Source organism: Hibiscus syriacus, unplaced genomic scaffold (genome assembly GCF_006381635.1).
Source record: "Hibiscus syriacus cultivar Baekdansim isolate YM2019G1 unplaced genomic scaffold, ASM638163v2 tig00013960_pilon, whole genome shotgun sequence".
NCBI classification, from domain to species: domain Eukaryota; kingdom Viridiplantae; phylum Streptophyta; class Magnoliopsida; order Malvales; family Malvaceae; genus Hibiscus; species Hibiscus syriacus.
The window spans coordinates 733,826-748,841 of record NW_024062312.1 but is presented as its reverse complement, the minus strand read 5'-3'; positions in this window follow the sequence as shown (position 1 = coordinate 748,841).

The window sequence follows — 15,016 nt, the reverse complement described above, 5'->3', positions numbered from 1 at the left end:
ATTTCACTATTTTTCACTCTACTTTATTTTTTACTTTTCATTTTTCTAACTAGTTTGGATAGGGCTGTTCATTCGGTTAAAATCGAACCGAATCGAATCGAATTAATCATAACCGAATTAATCAAACTTTTTTTTTTCTTTAAACGTTAACCGAACCGAACTTTTTTTCAAATATATTAACCGAACCGAATAAATTTCGGTTAATTCGGTTAATTTTCGAATTAACCGAATTTTTTTTAAAATTTTCTAATTTATATAAAAATTAAATGTTTTTTAATTAAAAAAAGTTTATAATTAATTTAAATAATATATAATTATAAAATAAAAATTTCAGATAAATTTTTTAATTAATATTGATTTAGGTTTAAAAGTTATTGGATCTTAAATTATTAATTGAGTTTTAAATGGTTTGGGCTTAACCCATATGTTATATATAATATATATAATATTTTTTAATTAAAAAAACTGTTTACAATTAATTTAAATAATATATAATTATAAAATAAAAATTTTATATAATTTTTTTAATTAATTAATATTGATTTAGGTTTAAAAGTTATTAGATCTTAAATTATTAATTGAGTTTTAAATGGTTTGGGCTGAGCCCATATGTTATATATATAATATATTTAAAATTTAAAATTTAATTTCGGTTAATTCGGTTAATTAACCGAATTCGAACCGAATTAACCGTTAACCGAATTCTAAAAATTTTCTTAATCGTTAACCGACCGAACTAATTCGATAACCGAACCAAATTAACCGAACTAATTCGGTTCAGTCGGTTAACCGAATTAATTCGGTTATTTGAACACCCCTAAGTTTGGATAAGGATTTGTTTTAATTGTTAAAATAAATATGTGTATTCGACATTGAAACAAGCATTCTAATTCATGCGACGTTATTGATAGCTCCTACCCTTTTGGAACGGTGTAATTAGGGATATACATAGGTCGGATTTTGGTCAATTTGACCTAATCTGATATATATTCCCCACCTAAAATCCTACTCGACTCGGGTTTAGGGTAATTTTATCCCTAAAATTCAGCTCGTCTTTTGAGACAAAACCCGAATATGACTGATTCAACCCGATCCAATACAAATATATTTATAAAAATTATTAATTTTATTAAAAAAAATAGGTATCTAATTGAAAAATAATAATATGAAGAGGAGTATCATTACAATTATACCTAAATGTGTAATGTATAATTAATTATTTTTCGAGTCAAGTCAAATATTTTTCACCCTAAACCCCGAAACTAACCTAACCCGAATTTATCCTATTAAAACCTAACCTGAATTCGAAATAAAATTTTTTTTAAATCCCGAAGTAACAGGTCGGGTCGAAACCTTTTAGATTTGGATCTCATGCCCACCCAAGTGTAATCAACATAAGTAAAATCAGTGGGGGCGATCCTTAATGTTCCTTGAAGTGTGTGTCTCATCACGTCGTACAACACATTTCATGCAAAAGATATAACTAGTCCATGCGATGAACAAGCAACATGTATTTTTTCCTCCCTCCGGTTTAAAGTTTTGTCTTGATTAATTCGAATCGATCCGTGTCACACATCAAACTTTGATAGGTGAGTCTCCTGGCAAGAATTTTTTTGTACACACAAGAACTTGAACTTGAGACATTGTTTAAGTGATATCAAACTGTTTACCACTTAAATCTACTCATGTTGGTCTAACAACATGTATTTTAGTATAATGTGCAATGTAATACACAAAATTTAAATTTGTACAATTATATAACAACATTTTAATTTACTTTGATTTTTACAAATCACCAGAAATCATTATCAATGAAGCATCATTTTATGTTTACATATTACATAAAAATAACCATATTTATCTAATATCATTTTTAATTAATTTAATTTTTAACTAATTTAATTTTTAACAGATTATTAAATACTACCCAAGTCATATATAAATCCATTGTCTAATAAAAAAATCATTGAATTTTTTTTATCAAATTCAGCCTTAGTCTTATATAAATTTATTTTTAGTAAAAAATATTGTTTGAATGATATCAAACGGGGTCTTTATATATATATATATATATATAGCATGGGACCCGACCCGATCGGGTCGGGTTTTTTTAAAAAAAAAATCAGGTTCGGGTCAGGTTTTTAAATGTGATGTTCGGGTCGGACTCAGGTTTAGGGTAAAAATATCCGATCCGACCTGAAAAAAATATAATTTTACTTTATATATTTAGAAATAATTACAATAATACCCCTCTATATATTATTTTTTTCAATTAAGTCATTGTTTTTATTGAATAAAAATAATATTTTTTATTATTATTTTGGATCGGGTCGGATTTTTAAGTTATATATCGGGTCGGGTTTGAGTGAAATCTTGTTTCATGCAGGTCGAGTCAGATCTCGGGTGGAGGAGTCATTGTTCCCAGGTCCGGTCGGGTGGACAAAAAAATCCGACCCAATCCCATCCCTATATATATATATATATATATGAAAAATCACTGTACGCAAGAAGAAGAAGAAAAAAGTAAATTTAACATATTAATTCTGAGAATACTAGTAAAATAAAAAAAAGTAAGGCCCGACAAGGTTTGAACCGGTTACCCATTGATCTGTAGTAAATTGCTCTACCACTGAGTTATGGATCCATTGTTGAAAGCAATTGAAGGGTTAAAATAATTAACTCTCGAACAAAGAACTCACCTAAAAATTTTAAATTTTTTTATATATTCTAAATATTTTTTATTATATTTTCTCCCTCCTAAAATTTTAAAATTTCTCTAATCCTTAAAATTTTATAAATTCATTACCTAACATAAAATCTTATGTTGATCGGTGAGTATTGATGGATAATGTATTTGCTTTAAAATCTTCCTTTAACTTTCTCTCGTTGTTTGCCCGATGCAATCTACACTTTCTTGTTCCAAGTTGTATTCCTTTTGGTGTGGGATGTAAGTAGGGGTGAACGGTCGATCGAGTCGAATTGAGTCAAAAATTTTGAGTTATTCAAGTTGACAAGTCATATTTTACAACTCGAAGTTGACTTGAAATCTTTTCGAGTAAAGGCGAGTTTATAAAATTCGAGTTGAGTTGAATTTTTGAGTTTTTGTTTAAATTTAATTGTAAATATTTAGAATATTATGATATTATTTGTTTCTAATTTAAATGATTTTTATAATCATATACAATACATATATATTTCTTCATATGTGATATACATATATCATACAGAGTCGAGGGACTAAACTCAAACTTGAAAATCAATCCACTATTTGCTAAATATTTCGAGTTATTCGAGCTACTATTCGATTTATTCTAGTCGTATTTTATACCTTGATTTGAACTTGAAATTTTTTCGAGTCGAATCGATTTTATGAAATTACAACTCAAAGTCAATTCAATTTGAGTTTTCTCGAGTCCAATTGAGTAAAAAAATATCAGTTTTCGAGTCGAATCGAGTTTTGCTCACCCCTAAATATAAGTTCCTCATGCACGAATTTGTGTAATCTCATTGTTGAATGATGAACGGCGTGCATGGTGCTTTGCTTAATTGCTTCGTAGAAACACACGCAGGTAGCTCATGTTGTTGTGAGAGTAAGTTCATGCATGCTATTAAATCACGTAAACATGGATGAACACATAATTTTATGTCAGGTGATGAATTTATAAAATTGACGGAAACAAACTATCGATAATAATTATAAAAAGAAATATCTACATTTATGTACAAATTCGAAATTTTTAGAGGACGACTGTCCCTGTCATCCCTCCTTAGGTCCATCCCCTACACATAAACCAATAAACTAAACTTGAACTTTGGTTATAAGATGAGGACGGAGCGAATATGAATTCAATTACGAGATGAGGACCGAGTAAGGAGGTGATCAAACTAAACGAGTGAGTCCCTCAATGAGTTAGGTATTTTTCTTCACATGGGATTGTATATTGAGAGAGAGAGTTCCAAATTCACCTATCACTAAACGCCACCTGGATGCAAATGTTTTATGTGAAAAACGTGCAGTAAATCAATGCTAGTGGACGAAACGAAACAGATGATGACTTGGTTCTCCAATGACAAAGGCACTCACTGCCGCACTATTTGTCGAGTTAGACATCGTTAAACTTGTTGTTTTAGCTTATGCATGTCTTAATCCCGCCGAATCATATATAAATGTCAGGCTCCAACCTAATATTTATCCGACTTCACTCTTTCCTCACGATGTTCGAGCCGGTCACGGAGCCACGTATAGTTTAGGACGGACACGTGTCCATCCTGAAATCCGAATTTTCTTTGATTGGTTTATTATTTTATTGATTGTGTCCACCCTAAAATTTTATTTGTGCCCATCCATTCAAAAATTTTGTTTTACTAGCCCATGTGTGCCTACCCTAAAAAAATATTTTTGTATCCATCATACCCGTGGGAGCTACCGTCCACCGGAATACTTGAAGGGAATAATTAAGTTTTGATAGCGGTTAATAGCAGTTGAATGAGTCGAACACCGCCGTATTTTATTACGCGAACTCAACACATCAAAATATTGGCCGAATTCCGCCTTTCTCGGAGTAGGTAAAGTGCACTAACATCAATCCGTTTGCTGTGCTATGGACCTATGGTAAGCTAATGTTGCGTCAAAAAGCCATTGCCGCCGGATTTGGCTTTGGGAGATTAATTGGCTGGTGTAGGTCAAGATTACACGCTTGCCCTATCATCTTTTTTCTACTAATCATCTTGTTTTATTACCTAAACACAGTTCCGAACTCATCATTAAAGTTATCGACAGGGGTTGGTTCAAGTGATAAACAACTTGATATCGTTTAAGTAAGGTCTTGAGTTCGAGTCCTTGTATACGCAGAAAATCCTTGTTGGAAAACTCACCTACCAAAACCAGATATACAATGTAGGTCGGTCCAGATTAGTCAAGACAAAGTCTTGAAACCGGGAAGGTAAAATAAAACTCATCATTAAAGTCTAAGATATAGGTATATTGGTGATCCGACGCAAGTTTAGTTTTCAATGTTTACTTGATTTACGCCTCTATGGATTATAGGCTTTGATTTTGTATTTTATTTATGTTATATCATAAGCGTGTCATGTCTAGATTTAATTTGATCTACGCTAAGGTGTATTTCGATTATCAATGTTTAAATTCATATTTTATAGCTTGTCAAAAAAATTATATTTTCTTGAACTCATTAAGCGAACTTGGTGGTTGGAGGGTCTGTTGTTCTCGTTAGAGGTTCTAAGCTCAAAAAGTTGCATCTAGGGGTGTTCAAATTGCTAATTCGATTAACCGGTCGAATCGAATTATCCAAATTACCTTAACCGATTTTTCCACTTTGACTATTAACCAAATCAAATTTTTTTCAAAAAAAAAATTAATCAAATCGGACTAAGTTTGGTTAATTGATCGGTTAACCGAATTAATCAAAATTTATAAATAATATATTAAATATTAATTTTTTTGGTTTATTCGGTTAAAACCGAAGTTTAAAACACCATATATATTAAATATTTACTAATTTCAATTAATTAACCAATTTCGAACCGAATTAATTGAAACCGAAGTTTGAAAAAAAACCATTGACCGTTAACAGGCCGAACCCAAATCAATCGACCGAAATTTCGATTCTTCCAATTAATTCGGTTTTAACCGAATTAGGAACACCCTTAATATTATCTTCACACCTACTATTAAAAAATCATATTTTATAATGTTCAGATTTCGGTTGAAGTCATACAAATGTATTAATTTATATGCAGTAATTGTAATTATAATTTCACATAATTTGATCAAATTGAAAATCAATTTCATCAAATTGAAAATCAATCAGATCAACTAAACAAAAACGAGTGCTAAATTTTTTTATTACTCACTAGACAAAATCAAATAGGTTCATTATAGGAAATGAAAACACAAATATCATCACTGTACTTTGCTTTATTTCCTATTTCACTCACTATACTTTAAAACCGGTCAATTTCATCACTGAACTTTATACATTTAGCATTTTTGTTCACTGAATAAAATTAGTTTTTGGGTCACTGAGTTGGTACCCCGACTAACAGAATGTTCACGTGTTTTTTTTTTAATTATAAACTTGCCACGTCATATTCCCTCATCATCCCTCCTCTCTCCATAGCTAACTGAAAACTTACCCATGCGGAGGTAAGACGCACGATGATAGAGCGGCGGCGAAGGGACACTACGACCTAGGTTTTGGTCGGAACTCATTCGTGAAGGTGGTGAGTTGTAACAACGACGAAATCAATCGAAAATCACAAAAATCAGCAGCGACATTGTTATGGGTTTTTGACGAAACTTCGATCAGTCCTCGACGATGAGCGACTATACTTCATAGAGCAGGGTTAGTAGGGGTTTTACCGGAGCACGAAGACGCTTCTGATGCCATAGGCGATGACACTCACCGACGAACAGTGACTGAGATCTACGGTGAAAGGCGTCAAGCGACTTTCTCTTAATTTGTGATGTTTTGACGATCGATTTTGGGTAGCTGGTGGTTGGGGTTTACTCGGGAGGTGACACCGGGACTGTTGGTGGCAGCGATGCAATCCACTGTTGGTCGGAGAGGATGGATCGAAAGGGAGACGAGTTTTTGGAAATGAAAGGGAGAGAGAGATATGGGTGAAGAAGAAGAAATAATTAATAAAATAATATTGTTTAGCTAAAAAATAATTAATAAAAACGTCATAATGTCGTTTGTGGAGGAAACGACTGAGTGGCCAAATTTGTCAAATATATTAAATTCAATGATGAAATTGACCAGATTCAAAGTACAGTGAGTGAAATAGGAAATAAAGCAATGTATAGTGATGATCCCTGTAATTTACCCTTTTATATATTGTCGACGAATAAGATTTTAATTTTGAATTCTTTTAACATAAAACAAGAGTTTTTTTTTTTTTATAAATCTTGATTACATGCAAGGCAATATATGTTCAAATATTCTCACCATTTGACAATAAACGTTCATATCCTCACATTTGCAATACTCAAACTTAGGATCTCAAGGGATAACAAGAAGTCCCTTAATCAATAAGGTCATGTAGTTCGTGCATAAGAGACTTAATACATCATGCCACTAAACTATCTGATAATCAATATAAAGTAATTATCTATGGGAACAAGTTTGTCTCGCCTTCTATTGGTGGTTCATCCCTTCTGATTTGAACGAAGAGTCACGCTCAGTAAGTTAAAGATAGTCAACCGATAATTCGATGTGGTGAGTGATGAAAGCATAAGGGAAGCCTTTCATCATGATATAAATACTCTGATTATAGGGTGGTTGGTGTTATACCTTTGATAATGATAGTTATATGCCGGTTGACTTAAACAAGATAGTTACAGCCGTTGAAGTAGATTTGACTCTAATAAATCGCATAAGATCGTCAGAATTCTAATCGTGGGAATGTAGTCCTCCGAAAAATATGAAATTCTAAATAAATTGTGGACGGAAAATACTATTTCCAAAAACATATTTCGAGATTTATCAGTAATGTATTCAAACCTCAAGGAACATGAAAATAAAGTAGGTTATGCACGAAGAATATCCTTGTTTTACAACATTTTCCCCGAACACGTTTATCTCGATAAATAAAACGATCTTCATGTTTTGAACCAGTCTAATATGTTTCAAACGTTGATCATCTTGTTTTTTTTTATTAATATAGGATAAGAACACGGTAGTATCTATTCAACGATAACTCTCAGCCATTTAACAATGGACGCTCGAACCCATGACCTCGAGAAATAACAACAATTACTTTACCTCGCTCAGTCTGTGCATTCTAATTTACATCTAGATATATTAAAATAACAATTCGTTCATTTATACATCATATTAATTGATTTTAATTGTAATTATATTAATAGATTTATAATATACGTATATATATTGTTTGTGCCCATAAATTGGCTAGTTGGGTCCCAATAAACTTTCTTATTGCATTTATCCAGAGAAACAGAGCAAACACCGACACTTTGAATGATGCCCCAGGAAAGATCGAATAAAATAAAATAGGGTAAACCACGCATGTAGCACCTAAACTATCAATTTTAATCCGTTTTAGCATCTAAACTTTTAAATTTTTAAAATCATACCTAACGTTTAGCTTTCATTTATTTTAGTACACAACGTTAAAAGCTTGATGTGTTTTGCACCGAAACTATCCGTTTTTGTCCGTTTTAATACTTAAACTTTCAATTTTAAGGGGGTGATAATTGAACGATTTAAAATCCCTTTTAAAAAAAAACAACTTTTGTAATAAAAACACTTCATCCATTTAAGTCAATACAAGCATATTTATGCTATATTATCGTAAAATTCTTGTAAATCATAAAGTAATTATGTATTATTTGACTAAAACTGTTGTTTAAAAGTAAATTTTAAATCGTTTTCTTATAGTGGAAAAATAAATATTTTTAATTATTTTCTCAAGATCTACAATGATTGAATCTATATAATATTAATTAAATACATATTTTCTGAGATTTAAGAAAAATACATAAATTTTTTATTTTCAGTTTTAATTTTTTTAGATTTAAGAAAAATAAATAAAGTTTAAATTATCATACGTATTTTTCAGATTAATGATGTTATACGTTAACAACAATGGTCAATATTAAGACTTACTCTACTTTTAAACCCTAGCCGCTTTCTTCCTCTTCTTCATCTTTTTTTTTCTTTACAATTTATGTCTATTTTATTGATCAATCCAACTTTTTTCTTCTTTAATTTTGTTTAACTGGTGGCGGCATCGGTTTTGATGTTGGTTGCCGCCCACCGGTTATCTTTTTTCTTTATTTTTTCGTTTTTTAATAAGAATAATTATGTCTTTGTGATATATTTTCTATCTTTATGGCACGCTTATCTTCGCCTTTGTGACATGTTGGTAGCTTACCGTTTTTTTGTTGTTGTTACTTTCGTTTATATTTTTTCTCAGGGTTGGATTTGACTTCGTCATGACTGATCAAGATGACACTTATTTGTTATCATGATGATTTTCCCGCTTTGGACCTTCAGATTGATTTGGATACACATTTTGCGTTCGTAGATAGTTTTTTCATTTCGTTTGACTCTGATTTGCAATTTTTCGGTGACCTTTAGTAACTTTATCCCCTTTTGTGGTTCGTTTTCCGATGCAGTATGATTTGTTCGTATCTTTATTTTGTTCGAGCTTTTTGATTAGGTTTTTTAACCTTTTTCTTATTTGGTCATTGTGTGATCTAGATGGTTAGTTTTGGTGTCAATGGATATAGGAAAATATTATAATTATAATTTTGTTTATGTTTACATTATATTTGTAAATCTTTATTTTAATTATGGATATTTTCTATTTTTAATAAAACTAGCGAATTTCTATATATATATAAAAAATAATGGTCAATATCTAATTTGACCCCTAAACTATAGCTAAAATATTAATTCAAAACTTTGATATTAACCATTATTATTGATGTGTCATGTTATCAATTTAATGAGAGATATCATTCATTAATATACAAAACTTCCCTCTTTCAGAATAGAGAGAGAGAGAGAGAGATTGTCAGAGTGTTTATTATGCAATTTATTGATGATTTTAGTGATTGAAATGTTAATTTTAAAGGTTTAGTGTCAAAGATTTTAAAAATAAAAAAATAGTGATAATGGTTTATTTTGCCATATCAATATATATATATATTGGTTTAAAAACTGATATTGAATCTATTGATCAGTCGATTAAAATCAAATACTATAAAGACTCGTATGAGAGTGACCCTTATAATCTAATATGTTCTATTTACAACGTCAACTTTTAACTTTATTTAAGAGATATAACGTCTTATCTTATTAAACCAATTGATTGTTTGTTAAAATATATTGGGTAAAGTACACAAAAAGTCCTTTATTATATGGTGATGCTTTGTTGAGTCTGTTAATTATGAAAAGTTATAAAATGGTCCCTGACTATATGGTGTTGCTTTGTTGAGTCCCTTGACTATTAAAAGTTACAAAATGGTCACTCGACTATTCATATGTTCCAAACTCATCATTTTCAGCTAAAAATTTGACGATCTTTTGAATTGGATGTTACTTATTAATTGAGATATGATAAAATCTAATCCCAAAATAATTTGAGTTGTACTTTATGGATCGTTTTTCCATTTATATTATCATATTATGCTATTAAGTCAATACTTGAAACATTATATCGTGAAGCCAATGCTTGAAAGCAACGATGGTACCAGAGAGATCATTAAAATATGATTTTATCATATCGCAATCAGCATGATAACGTCCAACTCAGAAGGCCGTTAATTTTTTAATAGAGAAGGATGCGTTTGGAACATATGAATAGTCGGGTGACCATTTTGTAACTTTTAATAGCTATGGAACTCAACAAAATAGCACCCTATAGTTGAGGGACCATTTTATAACTTTTAATAGTTTAGAGATTCAACAAAGTAACATCATGTAATTATAGGACCATTTGTATACTTTCCCCAAATATATTTTAATTATCGTTGAAGCCGAAACATGGAAATCCTGTGATGGGTATAATTTAAAAAATGAAAATAGATTATCATTATTTAATTAAAATAAAATAAAAACTGCCCTATCGACTTTGACTTTTTTTATTCCTACAAATGAATTAATTTTATTATTGTTTAGCCGTACACCTGAAAATTTTGTGTGTCAAAGTCAAAATCAGAATTAAATATTGGTAGGGGTCGAAATATTAGATTATTTAAAAAAATAAAGACTTATTAGATATTTAAACTTAAAATTCGGCATGAACCAAGTGACCTTAGTGATTAAGAGATTGTTGTTATCCTTGAAGTCCCGAGTTCAAGTATGTATGTAGGGTTATGAGCGTTTATTGTCAAATAGTTAAAAGTATTTATACATATATTACATTGTATTCACCCTAAATTAAAAAAAATAAAAACTCAAAACTCAAAAAACTACTTCTAATTTATTTAATATTTAAACTTATAACGATTGAAATTGTAATTAGACCAAAAATTTGAGAACATAGACTTATCATTCTTTAGTTCGACCCATACTTGATTAAATGTTTAATAAATTTTTATATTTTTTAAATTTAAAATATTTATTTTTACATGAACCAAAATACTATTAAATCAAAATTATATAAAAAATATATAAATTTTAACAGAGGTTGGGGCTCTAACGGAGCTCCGCCCATGAGGTCAGGTCCTCATGTCTCTTTTTTTTAATGTACTTACTGTCGTATATCATTAATATCATAATTTATAATTGCTTTTAGAATATTATTATTGAGCACGAATCATCTTATTTCAGTGGTTAAAGAAATCATTATTGTTTGTAGAAATCACGAGTTTAAGTACCAATAATTAAAGTAGGTTGGGTGATTGAGGGTTCGTTGAAAAAAATTATTGTTGAATAATTGTGAATTACAGAAAAACAGAAAAGATCCAAATTAGGGGAAAACAAAAAACAAAAAACAAAAAAAAAAAGTAAAAGTCTACTTTCCTTTCGCAATAATACACGTATTCAACATTTTCATCTTTGACTAACAAAACACTTTGTTTTCTTCCTCTTCCCAAGCATGGAAAATGTTCTCTGTTTGTATGTGTTATATATATATACATACATAAATATTATAAGTGGATAAATTATATAGACCTATTTTTTTTTTTTACTTTTTCCTAATTTAATGTATTATGATATTTAATACATTAGTGATGAAATAAAAAATTTCAACAGGTAAAATTTGTATTTTTTTTCATAGTTTGGGTGCATTAATCGAATTACCTCGATAGTTACAAGAATGGTTATTATTCCTAGAGACAACGAGTTCGGACACCAGCAACTGCAGCATAGGTGATTGAGCGTTCATTGTCAAAGGATTGAGAATATTTAAAACAAATAATACTTTATAACCATCTTACCTTAAAAATATAGTTTAAATATAAGAATATATGTGAGTATAGAGTAAGTTTTATTTGTACTATAAATATAAGAATATATTTTTTTGGTTGTCCCTTTTTCCCATATGTATGGGGTAAGGGGGAGGTAAGATAGGGTGTAAGCGTTCAATATCAAATAGTTGAGAGTTATCTTTGAACAAATATTGTTTTATACTTACCTCGTATTAATAAAAAATTCCTAATTAGGATTAATAAGTAAATTTGATTTATTGTTTTTTATTTATATAGATTATTCTATGGCTTTTTTTTCCATAAAAGAATGAATTAATTGCACCATATGTACTCAAACTATAACCCTCATTTTAAATTGGTCTTTAAACTTTTGAATATTATTTCTTCCCCAAACTATGACTGCTATTCCAAATTAGTCCTTAAATTTTTTAACATTCTAATTTCATCCCTAAACTATGATCTCTTTCTAAATTGGTCCCCAAACTTTTGAATATTCCAATTTCAACCCCAAATTCACCCAAAAAAAGTAATTAATTTCAACAATAATTTAACAAAAAAATTATATTTTTTCAAACATATAGTAATATAACTTGAACTAACAATTTTATTAACAAGGGATGTAATTAGTAAATACATATAGTTTGTGATGAAAGTGAGATGTTCACAAAGTTTGGGGAACAATTCAGAATAAAGGTCATAGTTCAGGGATGAAATTCAAATTTTCAAAAATTTAAGGACTAAATTAGAATGATAGTCATAGTTTAAGGATGAAAATGAATAACCATCTTAAATGAAAGTCATGCTTTAACTCTAAAAAAATATCTAACGTAAGTATTGGTACATATAGTTGAATTTGGTTAAATTGATTATTGATTTTTTGTTTAGTCTTTGAATTTGATAATTTTGATCAATTTGGTCCTTAACTTATTTTGGTTGAATTGATCTTTAAGTTTAATAAGTCTATTCAACGTGTACAGTCCTTGTTAATTGAAAATTTTAATTTTTCTCATCTTATTCTTAAATCAATCTTATGATGATAAGTGTCATCGTTTGATTGGTTCTAATTAATTTAATAAAAATAATTATATATAATTAATTTAAATAAAAATATGGGTGTGATGATATGACAAAATGTCACGTTTTTGTGTATAAAACTTTTTTGATTTTATTTTTTATGATCTGACATGATGACGTATATATGTCATGTAAGTAGTTTTTTTGTTTATATGTACGCGCTAAATTAACTCCAAGTATTGGACGTTTGTTGATTAACGATTTTCATTTATAATTTTTTATGTTTTAATATAAAACGTTAGGATAAAAAGTTCTCAAAAAAGTTTACCTAAGACATACCTAAGAGTGATTGTTAAGACTCAATTGAGATTTACATAGAAATTTACAGATTGCCCACCAAGAGTTATTGTGGTAGGATTCGAACTTAACCTTACAATATCAAAGTCCTGAATCTCAACCACTTGTACCAACACTCATTATCGGTTTTACATGATTCTTTTAACTACGTGTATTTCTCATTTATTTGTTGACGATTTAAATATAAATTATTTTTATCTAATCAATTAAAATCACACAAATAATTTTTTTTCATAAAATATTTAATGTTATTATTTTTTTATTAATTTAAGATAAGTACAAAGTATTATACGTTCAAAGACAACTCTCAAATCTCAATCATTTAATATTAATCGTTCGTATTTTTAACATTTATGATGTTCGAACTCAAAATATCAAAAAATAATAACAATTACTTTATTATCGAAATCGTTTAGTTCGTGTAATAACATTATATTTTTTGTGTGAATATGATCAGTTGGCTTTGACTTTTCTCAAATGATCTGCTGAGTCAAAAACTTATTAAATATAAACCCAAAAAAGGAAATTCCACTCTCCCACTGTCCAAACATTTATAATAAAGTATTTTACTTTTTAAAAAATTACATTAAATAACATTATCAACACCTGGTTGATCTCGTGGGACGAAACATTAAATTCTTTAAGTAATATTAGAGGTTTGAATTATGATATTTACAAATGAAATAAATTGGGTCAGGAGAATCAACATCGCTTGTGTGATAATTAATTCGAATTAATCGATTAATAGATCAGTTACTTAATACCGATAATTATAAAAAGGAACAATGTTAAGTGTGGAAGGCAGGTGCGAATGAGTCAAAAGTATCCTACTTGGAGTGAATCTATTGGGCAGAAGATGAGACTATCCGACCGCGTATGGTTAATCCGCATGAGAAACCGAGCTTTGACAAAGACAAAATAATCACGCTGGTCGGCGAAACAAAAAAAAAATCCAAAAGCAAACATTTTTTAGGGTAAATTACTTAAACAATTCACCAAGTTTTGAGGGCCTTGGAATCTTGCTCACCAAACTTTTAAAACTTGAAATACGGGCATAGAACTTTTAATTCGATCTCGTTACACTCATTGTCTTTGGTTGATGTGGCATTTAGAGTCATCTTCTTCCTTTAAACCCTTGAGTTTCTCAGAGTAATTCGTAGCTATCGATATCCTTTCGCTCGTGTTATCACCATATTCAATATTCTTTTAATCGACGTTGTCTCTAAACTAAACACTCATCAAATTTGAGAGTTTTATCATCTTTCAATGATTGTCGAACCATTCATCATCATCATTTTATACATGTTCTAAACATCACAACCACGTATTAGCCACATTCTATAGCCGTAATCACCAATAACAACATATAGTAAACAACAAGTAAAAAAATTAAATTATCCATCTCAGCCTTAATGAATTTACAGAGAACATAATGGTTTTCGATCAATCCCAATAATTGGAAGGCTTCGTTTGACGAGAAAGTTAACATAGTTTAGTTTCAAGCATGCCCGATGGTTGACAATACATATAAAAAAGTTTTAGCTTTTGTTTTCAATTGGGATTTGATGAGATTAGAAGATTCTTTAATGAGTTCGAATCGAAAAAAAGAAAGAGAAGAAAATGAGTAGTAGTCTGGTGGTATTTTCGATTGGAGAAACCACCAAAGTACCATGGTAAAAATGTCAACGAAAAGAACGATGATTTCCAATTTTAGGTTCG